The sequence below is a fragment of the Pongo abelii genome, chromosome 16 (assembly GCF_028885655.2).
Source record: "Pongo abelii isolate AG06213 chromosome 16, NHGRI_mPonAbe1-v2.0_pri, whole genome shotgun sequence".
NCBI classification, from domain to species: Eukaryota; Metazoa; Chordata; class Mammalia; order Primates; family Hominidae; genus Pongo; species Pongo abelii.
In genome coordinates this window covers 67615165-67637072 of record NC_072001.2, presented here as the reverse complement: position 1 = coordinate 67637072, position 21908 = coordinate 67615165, and the positions used below count along the sequence as shown (strand labels likewise).

General features: G+C 41.2%; 1 protein-coding gene and 1 long non-coding RNA gene across 7 annotated transcripts in view; one reads left to right on the top strand and one right to left on the bottom strand.

Annotated features, from left to right (window-relative positions):
- Positions 1-21908, top strand: part of LOC129050485 (uncharacterized) — a 215986-nt gene that overhangs the window by 77534 nt on the left and 116544 nt on the right. For 2 of the 3 annotated variants that reach the window (XR_008514131.2, XR_008514132.2), the window contains exon 5: positions 20883-20976. This is a non-coding gene — a long non-coding RNA (uncharacterized LOC129050485). Of the gene's footprint in view, positions 1-18206; positions 18298-20882; positions 20977-21908 lie in introns of all 3 variants that reach the window. The other variant, XR_008514133.2, reaches the window with a different exon arrangement.
- The window catches only part of ZNF609 (zinc finger protein 609), a 231322-nt gene that overhangs the window by 129774 nt on the left and 79640 nt on the right, over positions 1-21908 (bottom strand). The gene's annotated exons all lie outside the window — the stretch shown is intronic.

The following is a 21908-nucleotide window of genomic DNA, read 5'->3' as shown; positions in this document are numbered from 1 at the left end:
TACTATTTTTTAAAATTAAGATCCTGTTTTGGTTTACTATATTAAAACTGATAAACAAGAAGGCCAGGCAATGGAGACTCAAGTAATCAGTAGAGAGCCAAGAACCTGCCCTCACAAAGATTTCTTTAGAAGAGAATAACTGACAAACAAGATGACAATATCAGAAAGTAGTAAGTGCTGTTATAAAAATAAAACAAAACAAAGTAATAGGTTAGATAACAAGTCACTGAGGGTACCACGTTAGATAAAGGAGTATGGAAGAGCTGATAACTGAATAAGCTGAGTACTGGGGAGGAACAACCAGGATGAGGGACCAGGAAGTATAAAAACTCTGACGTAAGAGCAGATATAAAGCCTATGTGCGTGGTATATGAATGGGAATAATGGTAAGATCAGTTTAAGTAGGCAGTTGCAGTCAGATACGTAGAAATTTGGGGCCTTGGTAACAGAATTTAGATTTTATCCTAATTTGGTAAGTCATTTGAGGATTTTTAAGCAGAAGAATTAGTGACATTGAGACTATGCTCAAAAATCTAAAGATGCTGTTTTTCTCATTAAAGTTCACAGGTTCGTATAAAGCCAACAAATTTTTCAAAGTTCATGAAAAATGTATGGAGGAAATTTAGCACTTAAATTAAAATATACATTCTATGGACTTCAGCCAACTTTGACCTGTTTCTCTACTCCTTGTTCCCATAATCTAGTCAGTTAAGAAATCCTGCCAATTTCTCCTTCATAATTATCATCTATTTACTCCTCTTGCCAAGCATCCCACTTCAAAATCTTTTCCATCTCTGTTCTTTTCCTCCTCTCCTCCACACACATGCTCATGTGAGTGAATGCACACAGATGGGCACAAAATTTGAGACAATCTTGTCGGGAAGAGCGGTCCCCAAGTTTTCTCTTAGCATCTAAATAATGAATATGAAAGAATATTTCGATTTCAGGAATAGAAAATAAGGAATTCCCTGGGTAAGAGATGACTATAAACAAGAAATAAACACTATCTAGATGGAATAACATCTAGTAGAAAACCAAAGCATCTTCTGTGGGGGAAAAAAAAACAAATTAAAAAACCAGAGAGACGCTGGGTGTGGTGGCTCACACCTGTAGTCCCAGCACTTTGGGAGGCTGAGGCCGGCAGATCACGAGGTCAAGAGATCAAGACCATCCAGGCCAACATGGTGAAACCCCATCTCTACTAAAAATACAAAAAAATTAGCTGGGTGTGGTTGCATGCACCTGTAGTCCCAGCTACTCGGGAGGCTGAGGCAGGAGAATCACTTGAACCTGGGAGGTGGAGTTTGCAGTGAGCTGAGATTGTGCCACTGCACTCTAGCGTGGTGACAGAGCGAGACTCAGTCTCAAAAAAAAAAAAAAAACCAGAGAGACAAGAGGAAGGGTGGTAAGTATGTAATTACTCTAGATCCCAGACAGAGGTATAACAACTCATCTGATTAAGATGTAGCTACAAAAGCTCCTATTTTACTCTACTCTCTGTTTATCATTTTAACTTCTATTTAACTCAGTTTATTGTCTTATGCTATTATTGCTATGGATACTATTATTTATCTTGCTTACGTCACAAAGTGGGTGAATAGAAAAGGAAGGTAGAATATTAAACGAGATATCTGTGAAGGCACATAGTAAACTAGAAAGGGCTAAACAAATTCGTTTATTCAATAAATACTTATTGAGTGACCACTCAGTGCTAGACACAAAACAGACGTGTTCTATGTTCTCATGGAGTTTATAGGTGGTAGGGGATCTTATTAAAGCTATTAATATAATTATTCATTATATGCCCATCTTTCCTACTGGATACGGAGGTTCTCTAGAAGGCTATGTCACTATTTTATTCCTCCTAACAATGATCACAGAACCTGGTACACAGAAGGTGATAAATAAACGTTAGAATTGGGAATACCTCACACAAAGGCTTTTCTAGTGTTCAGCTACAGGGCCGCTTCTCAGATTCTAACTTGGGTACCAATGGTCTCCTTGCTACACACCCCAGGGGCTCAGCCAATCTTCCTTTCCCCTTGGTTGCTGCCATCAGGCACTTTTTATCTTTGAGGATTTCCATCACCTCCATACCTGCCTGATTAACCAAGAGGTGAGCTTTTGGCCCTTTCTGTTTTTATCTTCAGGACTTGAGTCTCACTACTATCACCTCTTGATTCTATCTTAAAGCCAAGAGATCCTTTCTTTCTAAACAGAAGTTGCAATTAAGGCAGAAGAACAAGCACCTCCTTGGTCTAAAATTTTAAAAATTTACATTTATGAGGCCACACATTAAAATAGTTCACAAGGTTAGAGTTCAGCCTGGGAATTATGTATCCTCTCTGGAAATTTACTCACATTCCAGCCAAAGCCACAGAAGAGAATTTAACTGCAAATGCATGATGTCTCTCAGACACTAAAAAGCGCAATGCTCTATTTCAGACTGGGAGATAGAGTGAAACAGTGAGAAAAATCATAACTTCTTGGGTCAAGGTCCAGATGAAAGGCCTGCTGACTCAAAGGAAATGGCAACTGGAAAAAAAAAAAAAAAGGAAATATTATAGAGTTTCAAAGCTATACAAAAGAAGCTGCAAAATAAAATTCTTTGAAATAAACCTCAATAGTTAAGTTCCAATACCAAGATTTCCTCATACTTTAGTCTATTTTAGTTTTCTGTTTGAATTGTATGTGTGTGCTAGACAACAAATATTTATTGAGTAGTTACTATTTGCCAATCAAGAAGGATGTGATGATGTGATGGAAGCAGAAAAAGAACTTGTGGCAATGAAACAATTAGGCTATGACAATACAACATGGCAAGGGAGGCACAGGAATCTGTGGCAACACAAAGAGGAATATGTAACTCAGCTTTGGGCAGAAAAGACTTCCCAGAAGGAAGAAGTAAACTCTAAGCTAAGATCAGAAAAATAAAATATGAGCCAGACAACAGTAACAATACTTATATAGTACTTATTAAGTGCCAAGCATTATTTTAAGAGTATTCCATATATTTACCTAATAACTCTCCCAACCACCCTATGAAGCTGAAACTATTATTCACATTGTATAGATGAGGAAATTGAGGCTTTGAGAGATTAAGTAAACTGCCACAGTTACATGGTAAGCAGAACCAGAATTGGAACCCAGGTAGAAGGTGGGGGTAGGGGTGGCAAGAGATGGCAAGGGAAGGGGAAATCAAAGGGTGACAGGTAGAGAAATGTACGTATTACAATTTGGAGAACAAAAAAGCTACAACAATAATGGAAAGTTAAGTATGGTGAGCTTCTTGGGAGAGGTTAAGAATGAAAATTTATGACAAACTAGATTAAGCTGGGGCTACTTACACCTTGAATTAGAGTAGTAAATACCAGACCAAAAAAGCAATAGTCTATGTATGATATACACCAATGGACTATAATGTGATTTCCTGGTATCTCCTCCTTTAAGAAAATCTTTCTATATACCTCTAACAGAATTCAGCTTCCTAAAAAATTCCTAAAATTCAATTTCATGACACTACCCTGATCAAAAAGTCTTTAATAGCTCTTCACTGATTATAAGATTCATACCAAATTCATGAGCCTTCATAAAATGAGCTCCATCTCTCTTTCCACCAATCCCCACCACTAATTTCAGCCCTTGATAGAATTATTCTTTGCCCTGGGAATTTTTATTCATTGCTGAATAAAAATTTGGACTAAATATTTCAGTTTCACACTCTGTATCATACTTCAGCCTACACACAATATATTTATTACACCTGTACAGTTTCACAATTTTTACTGGGTGCAGAGGAAGGAGTAGAAGCATAAATTTGTGCAAACTGAACCAGTTCCTGATTATTTTTCAATGTTCTTTGAAATCACTGCACGTACAAAAAATCTGACCATCTACTATTAGAAGGTATGTAAAGAATTATACATTTTTTTGGTATCAGAAGTTGTCAAAAAAAAAAAAGAATAAGAAAAAAGAATTACATTTCAGGTTTGTTCAGTGGCAGATATTTTAACATTCTGAATATTATGTGACATACCAAATCCCATAATTTCAAACTAATAGTCTGTGCTATCTCCAAAACCAAGAATCTCATTCTTACCAAAAATGTCAGAAAGAAGAACTAAATTTAATATTAACTTGTTATTACTAAATGAACTTACATTTTGGATATAATTATTCTGGTTCCTCTTTATGGTTTTTAATCTTTAATGTTTAAAAATTCATTGTATGACTTATTTATTATAAATGGCATTAAATCCTTTTAAAAAGCAGATAGGATATAAATAATATTTTGAAATTCCCTCAAATACTGATAACTAAGTATACACTAAATCTAGTAACTATAAAAAACTCAATAAACCTAGGTAATGCTGTAACTGTATTACAGAGGCTAAAAATCGGAAGGTAAACACTGTATATAACAACTAAGAACTGGTCAACATGGTGTTAACAGATTACAAACAGACTAAATACACTGGCATTATGTTAAAGACTAGTAAAGCAGTGCTAAGTATTTAGTGGCTAGGAGGGAAGGGCAATAATTTCTGTTAACTTTTTAATTAGGGTTGGGAAACTGATCACTTATTTAACCTTTCATTTGGTTTCTTCATCTATAAAATGCAAATAGATAATATCTGATTGTCATGAGGGTTAAAAAAACTAATATATATATATGAAGCATTTAGAATAATGGCTGGCATTTAAAATAACTGCTGGCCAGGAGCAGTGGTTCATGCCTGTAATCCTAGCACTTGGGGAAGCTGAGGCGGGAAGATCACTTGAGACCAGGAGTTTGAGACCAGCCTGGGCAACATTGCCAGGCTCCAGTCTCTATAAAAAAATTTTAAAATTACCCAAGAGTGGTGGCTCATGCCTGTAATCCCAGCACTTTGGAAGGCCAAGGCAAGAGGACTGTTTGAACCCAGGAGTTTGAGACCAGCCTGAGCAACAAAGCAAGACATTTTCTCTACAAATAATAATAAAAAAAATTGGCCAGGTGTGGTGTGTGTGCCTGTGGTCCCAGCTACTTGGGAGGCTAAGGAAGGAGGATTACTTGAGCCTGGGAAGCTGAAGCTGCAGTGAGCTGTGATCATGCCACTGTACTCCAGCCTGGGAGACAGAGGGAGACCCTGTCTCCAAATTAAAAAAAAAAAAAAAAAAAGGTAGTTACTGCGTTATTGCTACATGTAGGATTATGGGTGATTTCTGTTTTCTATACTTCACTGAACCTTCAGGTTTTTTTTTTTTTTTTTTTTTTTTTTTCGAGACAGAGTCTTGCTCTGTCACTCAGGCTGGAATGCAGTAGCCCAATCTCGGCTCACTGCAACTTCTGCCTCCCGGGTTCAAGAAATGCAATTCTCCTGCCTCAGCCACCCAAGTAGCTGGGATTACAGGCACGCACCACCATGCCCGGCTAATTTTTGTATTCTTGGTAGAGACAGGGTTTCACCAGGTTGGCCAGGCTGGTCTCGAACACTTGACCTTGTGATCTGCCCGCCTTGGCCTCCCAAAGTGCTGGGATTACAGGCGTGAGGCACTGCATCTGGCTCTCTATTTTTTTTTTTTTTTTTTTTTGGAGACAGAATTTCGCTTAACAGCCTCCCAAGTAACTGGGATTACAGGTGTGCAACACCATGCCCGGCTAATTTTTGTATTTTTAGTAGAGACGAGGTTTCACCATGCTGCCCAGTCTGGCCTCGAACTCCTGGCCTCAAGTGATCCACACGCCTTGGCCTCCAAAGTGCTGGGATTACAGGCATGTGCCACTGCACCCAGCCCAATTTATTCATTTTTGAGACAGGGTGTTGCTCTGTCACCAAGGCTGGAGTGCAGTGGCGTGATCTCGGCTCACTACAGCCTCAACCTCCCGGGCTCAAGTGATCCTCCCATCTCAGCCTCTGGAGTAGCTGGGACTACAGGCATGTGTCACCACAGCTGGCTAATTTTGTTTATTTTTTGTAGAGATGAGGTATCACTAGGTTGCCCAGGCTGGTCTTGAACTCCTGGGCTCAAACGATCCTCCCACCTTGGTCTCCCAGCGTGGAAAATTCTTTTTTTTTTTTGAGAAGGTGTCTTGTTCTGTTGCTCAGGTTGGAGTGCAATGGCGTGATCTTGGCTCACCGCAACCTCTGTCTCCCAGGTTCAAGTGATTCTCCTGCCTCAGCCTCCCAAGTAGCTGGAATTACAGGCGCACATCACTGCGTCAGCTAATTTTTGTATTTTTAGTGGAGATGGGGTTTCAGCATGTTGGCCAGGCTGGTCTTGAACTCCTGGCCTCAGGTGATACACTCGTCTCGGCCTCCCAAAGTGCTGGGATTACAGGTGTGAGCCACCACACCTGGCCGGAAAATTCTTTAAAAATTAGCAAATCAAATCCAAGAATATATAAAAAGGTTAATAAATCATGATCAAGTGAGGTTTATACCAGGAATGTAAATTTGTTTGAACACCTGAAATTTCATCAATGTAATTCACCATAGTAAGAGACTAGATTTTTTTTTGAGGCAAGGTCTTGATCTGTTGCCCAGTCTGGAATGCAGTGGCACTATCATGGTTCACTGTAGCCTCGACCTCCTGGGCTCAACTGATCTTCTTCCCTCAGCCTCCAGAGTAGCTGGGACTACAGGTGCATGCCTGTAGTCTAACTGCCCGGCTAATTTTTGTGGTTTTGTTTTGTTTTGTTTGTAGTGATGGGGTTTTGTCATGTTGTCCAGGCTGGTCTTGAACTCCTGGGCTCAAGCAATCTGCCTGCCTTGGCCTCCCAAGTACTGGGATTAGAGGTGTGAGCCCACTGTGCTAGGCCAAGAGACTAAAATTTTAAAAAGTATATGTATTTATCTGGATAACCCAGAAAGAGCATTTGGCAAAATCTAACATCATTCCCGATAAAACACTCAACACGCCAGGAATAGAAGAGGACTTTCTCAATCCGAAAAAGAAAATCTATGAAAAAACTACAGCTAACGTCATATTTAATGGTAAAAACGGAATGCTTTCCCCTTAAAATCAGGAACAAGGTAAGGATGTCTACTCTTAGCACTTTTATGGAGCATAGTAATAGAGGTTCTATTGAGTTCAATAAAGGCAAGAAAAATAAATAAAAGGCATCTAAATGGAAAGGAAGTTAAACTTTCCTAATCTGAAAATGACATGATTGTCTAGCTAGCAAATTCTATGAAATCTTAAAAAAAGCTACTAAGAACTGATATATCAGTTTAGCACGGTTGCAGCATATAACAGCACTTTATGAAAATAAATTTTAAAGGCCAGGCACGGTGGCTCACGCCTGTAATCCCAGCACTTTGGGAGGCCGAGGTGGGCAGAGCACGAGGTCAGGAGATTGAGACCTTCCTGGCTAACATGATGAAACCCTGTCTCTACTAAAAATACAAAAAATTAGCCAGGCATGGTGTCGGGCACCTGTAGTCCCAGCTACTCAGGAGGCTGAGGCAGGAGAATGGCGTGAAGCTGGCAGTGAGCCAAGATTGCGCCACTGCACTCCAGCCTGGGCAACAGAGCGAGACTCTGTCTCAAAAAATAAAATAAAATAAAATAAAAATAAAATAAAAAATTAAATTAAAAAATAAATTTTATTATGTAAACATTCAGAAACTGAATTTTTAAAATACCATTTACAATAGCCTCAAAACATAAAATAGTAAAGTAAGAAATACTTAAAAATGTGTAAAATATACACACTGAAAACAAAATATTGCGAAGAGAACTTAAAGACCTAAAATGAAAGAGAGATAACCTGTGTTCATAGACTGGAGGGCAATATTGTTAAGATGGCAGTTGTCTCCATATTTATTGATAGATTCAATGCAATTCCAATTAAAGTCCCACTAGGCTTTTTTTTTTTAAAGGCATGGACAAGCTGAATCTAAAATGTTTATGACGAATAATCTATAACAGCCAAATAACTTTGAAAGAACAAAGTTGAAAGATTTAAATCATATGACTTCAACATTTATTACAAAGTTATAGTAATCAAGACATGTAGCAATGCCAACTAAGATAGACAAATCAGAGAGTCCAGAAATAGAACCACACATCTATGATAAATGGTCAACTGATTTTTCATAAGGTGAAAATGCAGCTCAGGAGAAAAAGAATAGTTTTTTAAACAGTGCTGGACCACTGGATACCCATAAACAAAACCAAAAATTTTAAAAACTCATTTTGGCTGAGTGCAATGGCTTATGCCCTGTAATCCCAGCATTCTGGGGAGGCAGAGGTGGGAGGACTGCTTGAGGCCAGGAGTTTGAGACCTGCCTGGTCAACACAGTGAGACCCCATCTCTACAAAAGAAAAAATTAGTCAGGCACAGTTGCATGTGCCTGTAGTCCCAACTACTTGGGAGCCTGAGGCCAACAATCACTTAAGCCCTGGAGTTTGGGGCTGCAGTGAGCTATGATCCCATCACTGCACTCCAGCCTGAGCCACACAGCAAGACCTTGTTTCAAAAAAACAACAATGGCTGGGAGCAGTGGCTCAAGCCTGTAATTCCAGCATTTTGGGAGGCCGAAGCAGGCGGATTGCTTGAGGTCAGGAGTTCCAAACCACTCTGACCAACATAGCGAAATCCCATCCCTACTAAAAACAGAAAAATTAGCCAGGCGTTGTGGTGTGTGCCTGTAGGAGGCTGAGGCAGCAGAACTGCTTGAACCTGAGAAGCGGAGGTTGCAGTGAGCCAAGATTGCATCACTGCACTCCAGTCTGGGCAACAGAGCAAGACTCTGTCTCAAAAATAAAAAACCAAAACAACAACAACAAAACCATTTTAATCCATACCTTGCAACATATATAAAAATTAACTAAAGTTAGATGATAGATCTAAATATATAACCTGCAACTACAAAACTTCAGGAATAAAATAGAATACCTTTGTAATCTTAGGTTAGACAAAGATTTTAGATATGAAAAGCATGACCCATTAATGAAAGCAATGATAAATTAAACTTCAAAATTAAGAACTTATGTTCTCTTATCACTGATAATGAAAAGACAAGCCACAGACTGGAAGAAAATATTTGCTAATCACATCTGATAAAGGACTTACATGCATAACGTATCAAGAACTCTCAAAACACAATAATAAGAAAACAAACAACTCAATTTAAAATAAGAAAAAAATTTTTTTTTTTTTTTTTTTTTTTGAGACAGAGTCTTACTCTGTCACCCAGGCTGGAGTGTAGTGGTGCGACCTCGGCTCACTGCAACCTCTGCCGCCTGGTTCAAGCGATTTTCCTGCCTTAGCCTCCTGAGTAGCTGGAAATACAAGCACCTGCCACCATGCCTGGCTAATTTTTGTATTTTTAGTAGAGATGTTTGGTAGTTGCCACAAAACGTGCGATATAAGAGGGTAAGCTTAATCAATAAATGTGTAAGTTCTCACTGTCCCATTGATCAGCTGTTCTCTTGTCTTTCTCCCTCTCCTTGGTCATCCCTTCCCTGAGACATCTACTTTTCTTTTTTTTTTTTTTGAGACAGAGTTTCACTCTTGTTGCCCAGGCTGGAGTGCAATGGCACAATCTCGGCTCACCATAACCTCCGCTTCCCAGGTTCAAGCAATTCTCCTGCCTCAGCCTCCTGAGTAGCCGGGATTACAGGCATGCACTACCACGCCCAGCTAATTTTGTATTTTTAGTAGAGACGGGGTTTCTCCATGTTGAGGCTGGTCTCGAACTCCTGACCTCAGGTTATCCGCCTGCCTCGGCCTCCCAAAGTGCTGGGATTACGGGCGTGAGCCACCGCGCCCGGCAAGACATCTGCTTTTCTAAATCCTTTATGCTAACTCTTTGTATTACCCTTGGAGGTAAAAACAATGGGTCAGAAATGAAAAGTCATAAGATAAAAGTTGGACCCTTACCTTATATCATAATAAAAATTAATTCAAAATGAACCAGCTGGGCAGAGTGCACGCCTGTAGTCCCAGATATTCAGGAGTCCGAGGTGGGAGTACTGCTTGAGCCTAGGAGTTGTGAGTCCAGCCTGGGCAACATAATGAGACTTCATCTCAAAACAAACAAAAAAAAACGGGCCATCCTAAATGTAGAAGCTAAAATTATAAAACTCTTAGAGAAAAACATACAGGAAAAGCTTCCTGACATTGGATTGGCAGTGATTTCTTGACTAAGACACCAAAAAGTACAGGTAACAAATGTTAAAATAGATAAACTGGACTTCATCAAAACTGAAAACTTACGCATAAGAATAAAAAGACAACCTACAGAATGGGAGAAAATATTTGCAAATCATGTATCTCATGTATCTATTCTTTTTTTTTTTTTTTTTTTCCAAGACAGAGTCTCACTCTGTCACCTAGGCTGGAGTGCAGTGGCATGATCATTGGCTCACTGCAACTTCCACTGCCTGGGTTCAAGCGATTCTCCTCTCAAGTAGCTGAGATTACAGGCACGTGCCACCACACCCAGCTAATTTTTGTATTTTTAGTAGAGACAGGGTTTCGTCATGTTGGCCAGGCTGGTGACCTCAAGTTATCCGCCCACCTTGGCCTCCCAAAGTGCTGGGATTACAGGCATCAGTCACTGTGCCTGGTCATCTATTCTTCTTTTTTTTTAAAATTATTTATTTTTAAAAACAGGGTCTTGCTATGTTGCCCAGGCTGGTCTTAAACTCCTGGCATCAAGCAATCTTCCTGCCTTGGCCTCCCAGAGTGCTGGAATTAGAGGCATGAGCTACCATACCTGGCCTGCAAATCATACATGTAATAAGAGATTAATATCCACAATATATAAAGAACTCCCACAATTTAACAACAACAACAACAACAACAACAAACCCCAATTCAAACCTGGGCAAAACACTTGAATAGATAGTCCTACAAAGAAGATATATGGCTGGGCACAGTAGCTCATGCCTGTAATCCCAGCACTTTGGGAGGCTGAGGCGGGTGGATCACTTGAGCCAAGGATTTCAAGACCAACCTAGACAACACTGTGAGACCCCATTTCTACAAAAAACAGAAAAAAATTAGCTGGGTGTGGTGGTGCATGCCTGTAGCCCCAGCTACTTGGGAGGCTGGGGTGAGAGGATCCATTGAGGGAAGTAGAGGCTGCAGTGAGTTGTGATGGCACTCCAGCCTGGGCAATATAGCAAGACTCTTGTCTCTTAAAAAAACATGAAGAAAAGAAAAAAATTAGTTTGGCGTGGTGACAGATACCTGTAGTTTCAACTACTTGGGCGACTAACGTAGGAGGATCGCTTGGGTACAGCAGACTGCAGCTGCAATGAGCTGTGATTGCACCACTGCTCTCCAACCTGGATGACAGAGTGAGATCCCATCTCAAAAATAAATTAAATTAAGCCAAAAAATGAAAAATAAAAAACATGGACCAAAAATCAATGGTTAAGATGGTAAATTTTATGTTATTTGTGTTTTTTCTCTTTCTCCCTCCCTCTCTCTCTCTCTCTCTCTCTCACACACACACACACACACACACACACACACACACACACAGAGTACAGACTCTGAAGCCAGATTACCTGGCTTTGAATTTTGGCTCTGCCAATGTAACCTTGGGAAAATAACCTAACTGCCCTATGTCTCAGTTTCCTCAGCTGTAGATGGGGATGATATTAATAGTACCTACATCATTAACTGTGAGGATTAAATTAGTAAATATACATAAACTTCTTACAACAGTCTTGGCACGGTGGCTCATGCCTGTAATCCCAGCACTTTGGGAGGCCTTGGAGGGTGGATCAGCCTAGCTAACATGGTGAAACGCTGTTTCTACTAAAAACACAAAAAAAGATTAGCCTGGCGAGGTGCGCACCTGTAATCCCAGCTACTCGGGAGGCTGAGGCAGGAGAATTGCTTGAACCCGGGAGGCGGAGGTTGTGGTAAGCCAAGATTGCGCCATTGCACTCCAGCTTGGGCTACAAGAGCTAAACTCCGTCTCAAAAAAACCAAACCAAACCAAAACCAAAACCAAAACCAAAACAAACAAACAAAAACAGTCTTGAAACACAGTGAGTACTATTTTATAAGTACTTATTATTATTAGATTCACCATTTTGAAAATAAAATTTAATGTGGATTTAGACCTACAGGCAAAACTGAATTTCTCCTACGCAAAACGGAATAAAAACAATTCATGTGCCTAAATTTCAGGGTTTTCAGGTGAACTCTTGACATGAAGCCTTTATATCTATATACCCATCTTTGCACCAGCATTACCACTACATGAACAGAAGAAAGATTTCTGTATTATCTTTTTAAAAAGATTTCATTTATAATTTTGAACATTTCATCTCAAGTAGGTTGTTTTGACATATATGCAGAACAAATAACTCTCTAAGAATTTCAAGGGCTCTAAGCAGTTTATTTTTCTTTCTTTTTTTTAAAGACAGGATCTCGTTCTGTTGCCCAGGCTAGAGTGCAGTGACAAGATCACAGCTCACTGCAGCCTCAACCTCCTGAGCTCAAGTCCTGCTTTAGCCTCCCAAGTAGTTGGGAATATAGGCACATACTACTATGCCCAAGTAATTTTTGTTTTTGTTTGTTTTTTGTAGAGATAGGTTTTGCCATGTTGTCCAGGCTGGTCTTGAACTCCTAGGCTCCAGCAATCTGCCTACCAGAGGCTCCCAAAGTGTTAGAATTACAGACATGAGCCACCTAGCCCAGCCTAAGCAGTTCTATTAACTGAGCACATTCACTAAAGTCTATTGATTCATCAACTTGTAAAGAAAAGCATTTGATCTAATAGCCATCTGGTGTAGTGTTGTTTCTTTGGCATCTCACATTTTGTTAGAGTGCACACGAGTAAAATTATTCAAAAGTGGCACCTTTTTTATTTCCTTTGCTTTACTGTTCTCAAACATAATATTGACCATTCCTAAGTGAGATGGTAAAATGAGAAATAATGCAACTTGGTAAGGCTAGGACCTTTGTTTCCTACTTTGTGTTTGTAACTGTTGAAAAAATTCAAATATTTTTCTATGAAAATTAGATCTTTTGTGGTTGAGGGATCGCAGTGTAGCTTGCTTGGAACCATTTCTTCTAAAAAATTCCTTGCAAATTAGACAATTTGGTTGGAGAAAAGAATCACTGGGGAATACATATGTAAACTTGAGATAATCCTCATCAAAGGGTCGTCATTGAATAATTAATTATGAATTAGCGTTTTTTCCTGCTATTTGGTTTATGATGACTTTTCAGTGTTAATCAAAAAGTAATCTACAGGCGTATTAAAATCAATATATTTCTCTACACCCCCGTCCTCCTGCTTTGCCTCATTTTTCTTCAGAGCCCTTCTCACCACTAATAAAAAATCAGTATTTTCATGCTTAATATTTATTATGTATTCCCCCCACTAGAATGTAATTTAAACTGGGAGTTTTATTGTTTGTTTGTTTGTTTTACTGTTTTGTTCACTGGTGTATCCCAAGCACTAAAACAGTGCCTGGTACACTGGTGGACTCACTAACGAAATACCTGTCCAAAAAAAAAATTGGTAAGTGGCTTTATAAATGACTAGAGGTAATTCCATCATCCTCCTGAGTAACCTGGTTTTAGGAAGTACTTTTTATTAGCCAGAGCCAAATTTTACCAATCTTTAGAGCACAGGGCCTACTTTCCAATTTTTTAAAAGCCCAGAGGGCAAAGCAGCCTTGTTACCCATCTGCCATGTCAATTCTACATAGAATTATTATTGCAACTGTATTCATCCACTTGATATTCATGGTTTACTTCAATTATGTCATCCTAACATGCATGCAGAGACCTATGAAGATAAGGCTCTCAAATATCCAGAAAATCAAAAAAATCCAAACATCTAGATCATGTGGATCTTATTCTCACTGTCTAAAGTTGAGTAAGTCCAATATTAACACCATGACTATCTCCAAAAAGCCTAGGAAATCTAAAATAAAACAAAACAACTGCTAGAAATAAGGGCTAATTGACATTGATATAAGCTCATACACAGAAATCAACTGCATTTCTATACACTAGCAGCAAACAAATGAACAATGAAATTTTTAAAAATACTATTTGCATCAAGAAACATGAAAAACTGGGCCAGGCGCAGTGGCTCATGCCTGTAATCCCAGCACTTTGGGAGGCCGAGGTGGGTGGATCACGAGGTCAGGAGATCCAGACCATCCTGGCTAGCACAGTGAAACCGCATCTCTACTAAAAATACAAAAAATTAGCCAGGTGTGGTGGCGGGCGCCTGTGGTCCCAGCTACTCGGGAAGCTGAGACAGGAGAATGGCGTGAACCTGGGAGGCACAGCTTGCAGTGAGCCGGGATCACGCCACTGCACTCCAGCCTGGGTGACAGGGCGACACTCTGTCTCAAAAAAAAAAAAAAAAAAGAAACATGAAAAACTGGCTGGGTTGTGGTGGCTCATGCCTGTAATCCCAGCACTTTGAGAGACATAGGCAGGTGGATTGCTTGAGTCTAGGAGCTCAAGAACAGCTTAGGCAATGTAGGAAGACCCCATCACTACAAAAAAATTTAAAAATTAGCTGGGCATAGTGGCATGCATCTGTTGTCCCAGCTACTCAGGAGGCTAAGGTAGGAGGATTGCTTGAGCCTGGGAGGTTGGGGCTGTGGTGAGCCCTGATCGCACCACCGCACTCCAAACTGGGTGACAGAACAAGGCACCATCTCCAAAAAAAAAAAAGAAAAAAAAAAGAAAGAAACATTGAACATTAAAATCTTAGCCAGGCATGGTGGTGCATGCCTATAGTCCCAGCTACTTGGGAGGCTGAAGTGGGAGGATCACTTGAGCCTGGGAAGTCAAGGCTGCAGTGAGCTGTGATCATGCCACTGCACTCCCATATGGGCAACACAGTGAGACCCTGTCTCAAAGCAAAAAAGAAAAATTAAAATCACAATGAGAGATGTACTCCTTCACAGTGACTAAGATGTATAGCAACTTGAAAAGAAAACAACAGACAGTATCAAGTATTGGCAAGGATTTGCAGCAACTAGAACTCTCATACATAGCTGGTAAGAGTATAAAATTGTGTAACCACTTAGGAAAACATTTTGCCACTTTCTCATAAAGTTAAATATACACTTACCATGTGAACCAGTAATTTCATGTTTATGTGTTTAAGAAAAATAAAACCCTCTATCCACAAAAAACTTTGTATACATGAATGTTCACACCTTTATTTATAATAGCCAGAAGTTGGAAATGATCCAACTGGTAAGCAGGTAAGCAAATGTGGTATACCTATACAATGAAATAGCACTCAGCAATAAAAAGAAACAAACTGCTGATAAATGCAACAACATAGACAATTTCCAAGGAGATTATATTTAGTGAAAGAAGCTGGACACAAAAAAGTACTCACTGTATGATTTCTCTTATACATATTCTAGAACAGGCAAAACTAATGCTGGAAGTAAGATTAGTGGTTGATTGCAATGGGGGCAGGGAGAGAAAACTGTAAAGGGACACAAAGGAACTTGGGGAAGTTAAAACGTTCTACATCTTGGTTTTGGGGGTGGTTAAACAGATGCATCCATTTCACAAAAGTCATCAATCTGTACACTCAAAATCAGTGATTTTTATTATACAGATATATGCTTTGATGAATGGATTATTAAAAATCCTGGCCAAGTGTGGTGGCTAATGCCCGTAATCCCAGCACTTTAGGTGGCTGAGGCAGGTGAATTGCTTGAGCTCAGGAGTTCAAGTCCAGCCTGGGCAACACAGTGAAACCCCACCTCTACAAAAAGTACAAACATTAGCCGGGCATGGTAGCGTGAACCTATAGTTCCAGCTACTCGGGAGGATAAGGTGGGAGATTGGCTTGAGCCCAGGAGACAAAGGTTGCCATGAGCCAAGATCGCGCCACTGCACTCCAAGCTTGGGTTACAGAGCTAGACCCTGTCTCAAAGAAAAAAAAAAAATCCTGTATACTGCATACTCTTCTCATCATGCCAACCCTATTCCCCACCTTTTAACAAGTAGATCTGGTTGCAAAAGAAAGGTCTAAATGTACAGACAGGAGAGACACAATGGCTTCAAGAAAGAAGTGGGGTACTAGTCTCATTTAATCTTGCTAAATAGCAAGTCTTAATCTCTTTTACCTGCTTAACAGAATGGCAGAAATGACAGGTACATAGTTTTCTCATAATAGGGAAACCATTGCTTTCTGGAATTGTCCAGCATCTATGGGCCATCTTGAAACATGCAGCACAACACCTACCTACAACTTGATGGTCTGACAGCAGAGGAGAAAGCACTGACTTGGAATCCAGAGACTGAAAACCAAATGCCCTTTAACAATCAATGTACCTGCCCTGTATTCCTGGCTCATGGCTTTCATGCTAGACTGGTAAAAAGGGGTTTGCTTGCTGACAGCTTAGAGGAGTTAAGAGAAGGGATTAGTCCTGGTTTTCCTGTTGAAAGAACTCTGGACAGTCTGACAGTCACTGCTGGCTTTGGAAAGGCATTTCAGATAAGGCTGTAGGAGAAACCAGGTATTCATCATGAGCTAAAATGAATGCTGCCTGTTGTTTCAACATAAAGGAAGGAGAACCAGCCTAGCAACTAACCTTAACATCATTTGTCTGGTTGACACTGTGAGCCAAAAAATTATTTTAATCACATTCTGCATAAATCTGCTTACCAAAAACTTTCAAACCTATAAAGCACATCAAATTATATTACAGCCCTGAAGTCCTTTCAAATTATTTGATTTTGCTGGGCTTTGGTTTTAATGATTATTACTTAAAATAAATGAGTCCAGTGCTCAAGTTGAGAACTTTTCTTAAGACAGAGTCTCACTCTGTCACCCAGGCTGAGGGCAGTGGCATGATCTCAGCTCACTGCAACCTCTGCCTCCCAAGTTCAAGCGATTCTCCTGCCTCAGCCTCCTGAGTAGCAGGGATTACAGATGCATGCCACCACGCCCGGCTAATTTTTGTATTTTTTAATAGAGATGGGGTTTCACCATGTTGGCCAGGCTGGTCTCAAACTCCTGACCTCAAGTGATCCACCCTCCTTGGCCTCCAAAGTGCTGGGATTATAGCTGTGAGCTACCATGCCTGGCCTCAAAGTTGAAAAATTTTCTGCTGTATGGATTTTTTTTCTTTTTAACATAAATGAGAGTCAGTCAAGGAGCACTTATGGAACAGCTACTACCAGGGGTTGTGCTAAGTAACGTGTAGCCTAAGGCAAAGACAACACAAGACTTGCCTTCAAAAAGATCTTCCAATCTAGGTGGAAAATAATTCGATCATACTGTATGGTGTGATAAATACTATGACACAAACATATATGAGGTTCTGGGAAACAAAAACTCATCAGAGTAAAACTTTGATTGCTTCTTAAAATAGAACTAGTTTTGGATTTAAAAAAGCACAGAGGCTGGGCATGGTGGCTTACGCCTGTAATCCTAGCACTTTGGGAGGCTGAGGTGGGTGGATCACTCGAGGTCAGGAGTTCAAGACCAGCCTGGCCAACACAGTGAAACCCCGTCTCTACTAACAATACAAAAATTAGCTGGGCATGGTGGCAGGTGCCTGTAATCCCAGCTACTCAGGAGGCTGAAGCAGGAGAAACGTTTGAATCCAGAGGTGGAGGTTTCAGTGAGCCGAGATCACGCCACTGCACTTCAGCCTGGGCAACAGAAGGAGGCTCCGTTTAAAAAAAAAAAAAAAAAAAAAGCAAAAAACAAACAAAAAGGCAGGGAAAGGTGTTCTAAGCAGAGAAAAAACTATATATATACAAAGGTACAATTATATGAAACAATAGAAAGTATGAACCCCCATGGCATGTCTAGGGAACTGCCATACTTTGGTATGGCTGAAATAGAGAAGGAATGGTAGATGAAATTAGAAAAAAAAAAAAAAACAGAAAAAACAAAAAACAGACTGGGATGGAATTCTGAAGGGCTGTGTGTCTTAAAATTAAGAGACTGGAATTTTTAAATTTATTTTTAAATTTTTAAAATTTTACTTTAAGTTCTGGGATACATGTGCAGAACGTGCAGGTTTGTTACATAGGTATACACGTCCCATGGTGGTTTGCTGCACCTATCAACCCGTCATCTAGGTTTTAAGCCTCAGATGGATTAGGTATTTGTCCTAATGCTCTCCCTCCCCTTGCCCCCCACCCGCCGACAGGCCCCAGTGTGTGATGTTCCCTTCCCTGTGTCCATGTGTTCTCACTGGAACTGGAATTTAATCTACAGTGTTATATGAATTTAATCCAGAATGTTTAGAAAGATCACCTGGCAGCAATGTAGAGAATGGACTGGAGAGATGCTAGACCAGAAGCTGGGGGACCAACCTGGAATGATGCAGGTAAAAAGTGTTAAGGTCCAACTAAGGCAGAGAAAGTGGGGATGGAGAGAAGGAGGGTGGATATTGTTATAAAGAAGAATCATCTGCAGGACATGTGACTTCTGAATAAGTGAAAAGGAGACAGTCTAAGATGATTCTCTGTTTCAGCCTCAGCATTTGAGTGGTTGGTGCATTAAGCATCAGCAAGATACGGAATATCACTAGACAATCAGGTTTAGGTTGAACAATAAAAACTTTGGATGCATTGATTAAAATATAATGAATGTAAAATATAAAATACAGTGTAGTGCACAGAAATTTGAAAGGTGACAATATTTAAATCTATTTCAGTTCCATTTGATGATGAGAGAAAATAACACAGTGAAATCTTAAGTCAGGAAGGAAGTTCTAGAAAAAAGTGGCCTTGGAAGAGATTATCATTTCTGCCTTTATCCCTCACATTAACTACTTGAAAAATAATCCAAATAGATTCAGGCAAAATTATGTCTATAGTTTTGCCCAAGAGGCCCATAAATATTGTATGCAAAGTTCAAAGTTTGAGAAAAAATGGTTTTAGGCCATTTTCTAAGCTTCCTTATTCTCACACAGCATAAAAAATATCTACTGGGGAGTAGGTTTTAGGTTCAGCTTTCTTAGAAATACCGTGTGTGTGTGTGTGTGCGTGCGTGCGTGTGCGCGTGCGTGCGTGTGTGTGTGTGATGGGGGTCTCCCTATGTTGCCCAGACTGGTCTCAAACTCCTAGCATCAAGTGATCCTCCTGCCTCAGCCTCCCTGAATAGCTGGAATTACAGGTCTATACTACCATGCCCAACTCAACCTAATTTTTAAAGGGAAGAAATAGATCCACTGAAGAGAAAGGGAAGGAAGAGAAAGGAAAAAATGGACCCATTAAGTTTCAGTTGAGTAAATAGTAGAAGCCAAAAGGGAAGGGTAAGAGAAGGAATTCTATTTTTTTTTTTTTTTTTTTTTTGAGTTGGAGTCTCACTCTGTCGCCCAGGCTGGCGTGCAGTGGCACGATCTCGGCTCACTGCAAGCTCTGCCTCCCGGGTTCACGCCATTCTCCTGACTCAGCCTCCTGAGTAGCTGGGACTACAGGCGCCCGCCACGAGGCCTGGCTAATTTTTTGTATTTTTAGTAGAGACGGGGTTTCACTGTGTTAGCCAGGATGGTCTCGATTTCCTGACCTCGTGATCCGCCCGCCCTGGCCTCCCAAAGTGCTGGGATTACAGGCGTGAGCCACGGCACCCGGCGGAATTCTACTTGAATAACAATTTCTTTTCTCTAGAATCAGTTACAGTCCCACTGTAATTCACTAGCAAGTGTTCCACTCTGCCAATTATTCTCTTTTCAGAAAAATGCCATTCTTTTTTGTTTGTTTGTTTGAGACGGAGTCTCGCTCTGTCGTCCAGGCTGGAGTGCAGTGGCGCGATCTCGGCTCACTGCAAGCTCCGCCTCCCGGGTTCACGCCATTCTCCTACCTCAGCCTCCCGAGTGGCTGGGACTACAGGCGCCCGACACCACGCCCGGCTAATTTTTTATATTTTTAGTAGAGACGGGGTTTCACCGTGTTATAGCCAGGATGTTCTCGATCTCCTGACCTCGTGATCCGCCGGCCTCAGCCTCCCAAAGTGCTGGGATTACAGGTGTGAGCCACCGCGCCCGGCCAGAAAAATGCAATTCTTTTCTGCTTTTCCATATTTCCTATTTGATGGAGAAGAGGAAGGAAACAAAGATGGATTTTGTTTTGCTGTTAGACACAAAAGTTTTTTTTTTTTTTTAAGACAGAGTCTCACTCTGTCGCCCAGGCTGGAGTGCAGTGGCGCGATCCCCGCTCACTGCAAGCTCCACCTCCTGGGTTCAAGCGATTCTCCTGCCTCAGCCTCCGGAGTAGCTGGGACTACAGGTGCATGCCACCATGCCCAGCTAATTTTTGTATTTTTAGTAGAGACGGGGTTTCACCATGTTGGCCAGGATGGTCTTGATCTCTTGACCTCGTGATCCGCCCACCTTGGCCTCCCAAAGTGCTGGGATTACAGGCGTGAGCCACCGTGCCCGGCCAGACACAGAAGTTTTTTTAATCTACATTTTAAAAACCTATCTGTGGCCGGACACGGTGTCTCACACCTGTAATCCCAGCACTTTGGGAGGCCGAGGCGTGCAGATCACGAGGTAAAGGTTTCAAGACCACCCTGGCCAACATGGTGAAACCCTGTCTCTACTAAAAAATACAAAAATTAGCTGGGCACAGTGGCATGCACCTGTAGTCCCAGCTACTTGGGAGGCTAAAGCAGGAGAATCACTTGAACCCAGGAGGCGGAGGTTGCAATGAGTCAAGATCGCACCACTGCACTCCAGCCTAGGTGACAGAGTGAGACTCCGTATCAAACAAAAACAAAAACAAAAAAACACACAAAAAAACCTATCTGTATCAAAAGATTCATGACCTAATCTGGATTACTAAACACAAAGCCATCAGCAACTTAGAAAAAGAAAAGTAGTTAGTGTTGGTGTTTCATTGCTTTAAACTTGAGTTTCCTCTTTTGACCAGCCTCCCCACATCTCTCTCCCCACTTGCCTTCAAACAGCAAACTCCTGCCTACTCCTTTCTCTCCAAGAATATGCTGTGGGGAAGAAAAGATGAAGATGCGGGAAGATGGGAGAAAAGAATCCTAACGTAAGGTATAGAAGATACACAACGGGCTAACATCATAAACCAGCTAGTAATAAAACTCTTGGCCAGGTGAGCTGGTTCACACCTGTAATCCCACCACTTTGGGAGGTGTGGCAAGAGGATCACGTGAGCCCAAGAGTGCGAGACCAGCCTGGGCAAGATGGTGGGACCCTAGCTCTACAAAAATAAGGAAAATAGGCTGGGCGCAGTGGCTCAGGCCCGTAATCCCAGCACTTTGGGAGGCCAGGGCGGGCTGATCATCTAGGGTCAGGAGTTTGAGACCAGCCTGGCCAACATGGCGAAACCCTGTCACTACTAAAAATATAAAAATTAGGCAGGCAGGCTGGGTGTAGTGACTCAGGCCTGTAATCCCAGCACTTTGGGAGACTGAGGCAGATGGTCAGGAGTTCGAGACCAGCCTGGACAACACAGTGAAACACTGTCTCTACTAAAAATACAAAAATTAGCCAGGAATGGTGGCAGGCGCCTGTAATCCCAGCTACTCGAAGACTGAGGCAGGAGAATCACTTGAACCGGGGAGTCGGAGGTTGCAGTGAGCTGAGATTGTGCCACTGCACTCCAGCCTGGGTGATAGAGTGAGACTCTGTCTCAAAAATAAAAAAATTGCCCAGGCGTGGTGGCTCACGCCTGTAATCCCAGCACTTGGGGAGGCCGAGGCGGGTGGATCACGAGGTCAGGAGATCAAGACCATCCTGGCTAACATGGTGAAACCCCGTCTCTACTAAAAATACAAAAAATTATCCGGACGTAGTGGCAGGCGCCTGTGGTCCCAGCTACTAGGGAGGCTGAGGCAGGAGAATGGCGTGAACCCAGGAGGCGGAGCTTGCAGTGAGCCGAGATCGTGCCACTGCACTCCAGCCTGGGCGACAGAGTGAGACTCCATCTCAAAATAAAATAAAAAATAAATAAATAAATAAAT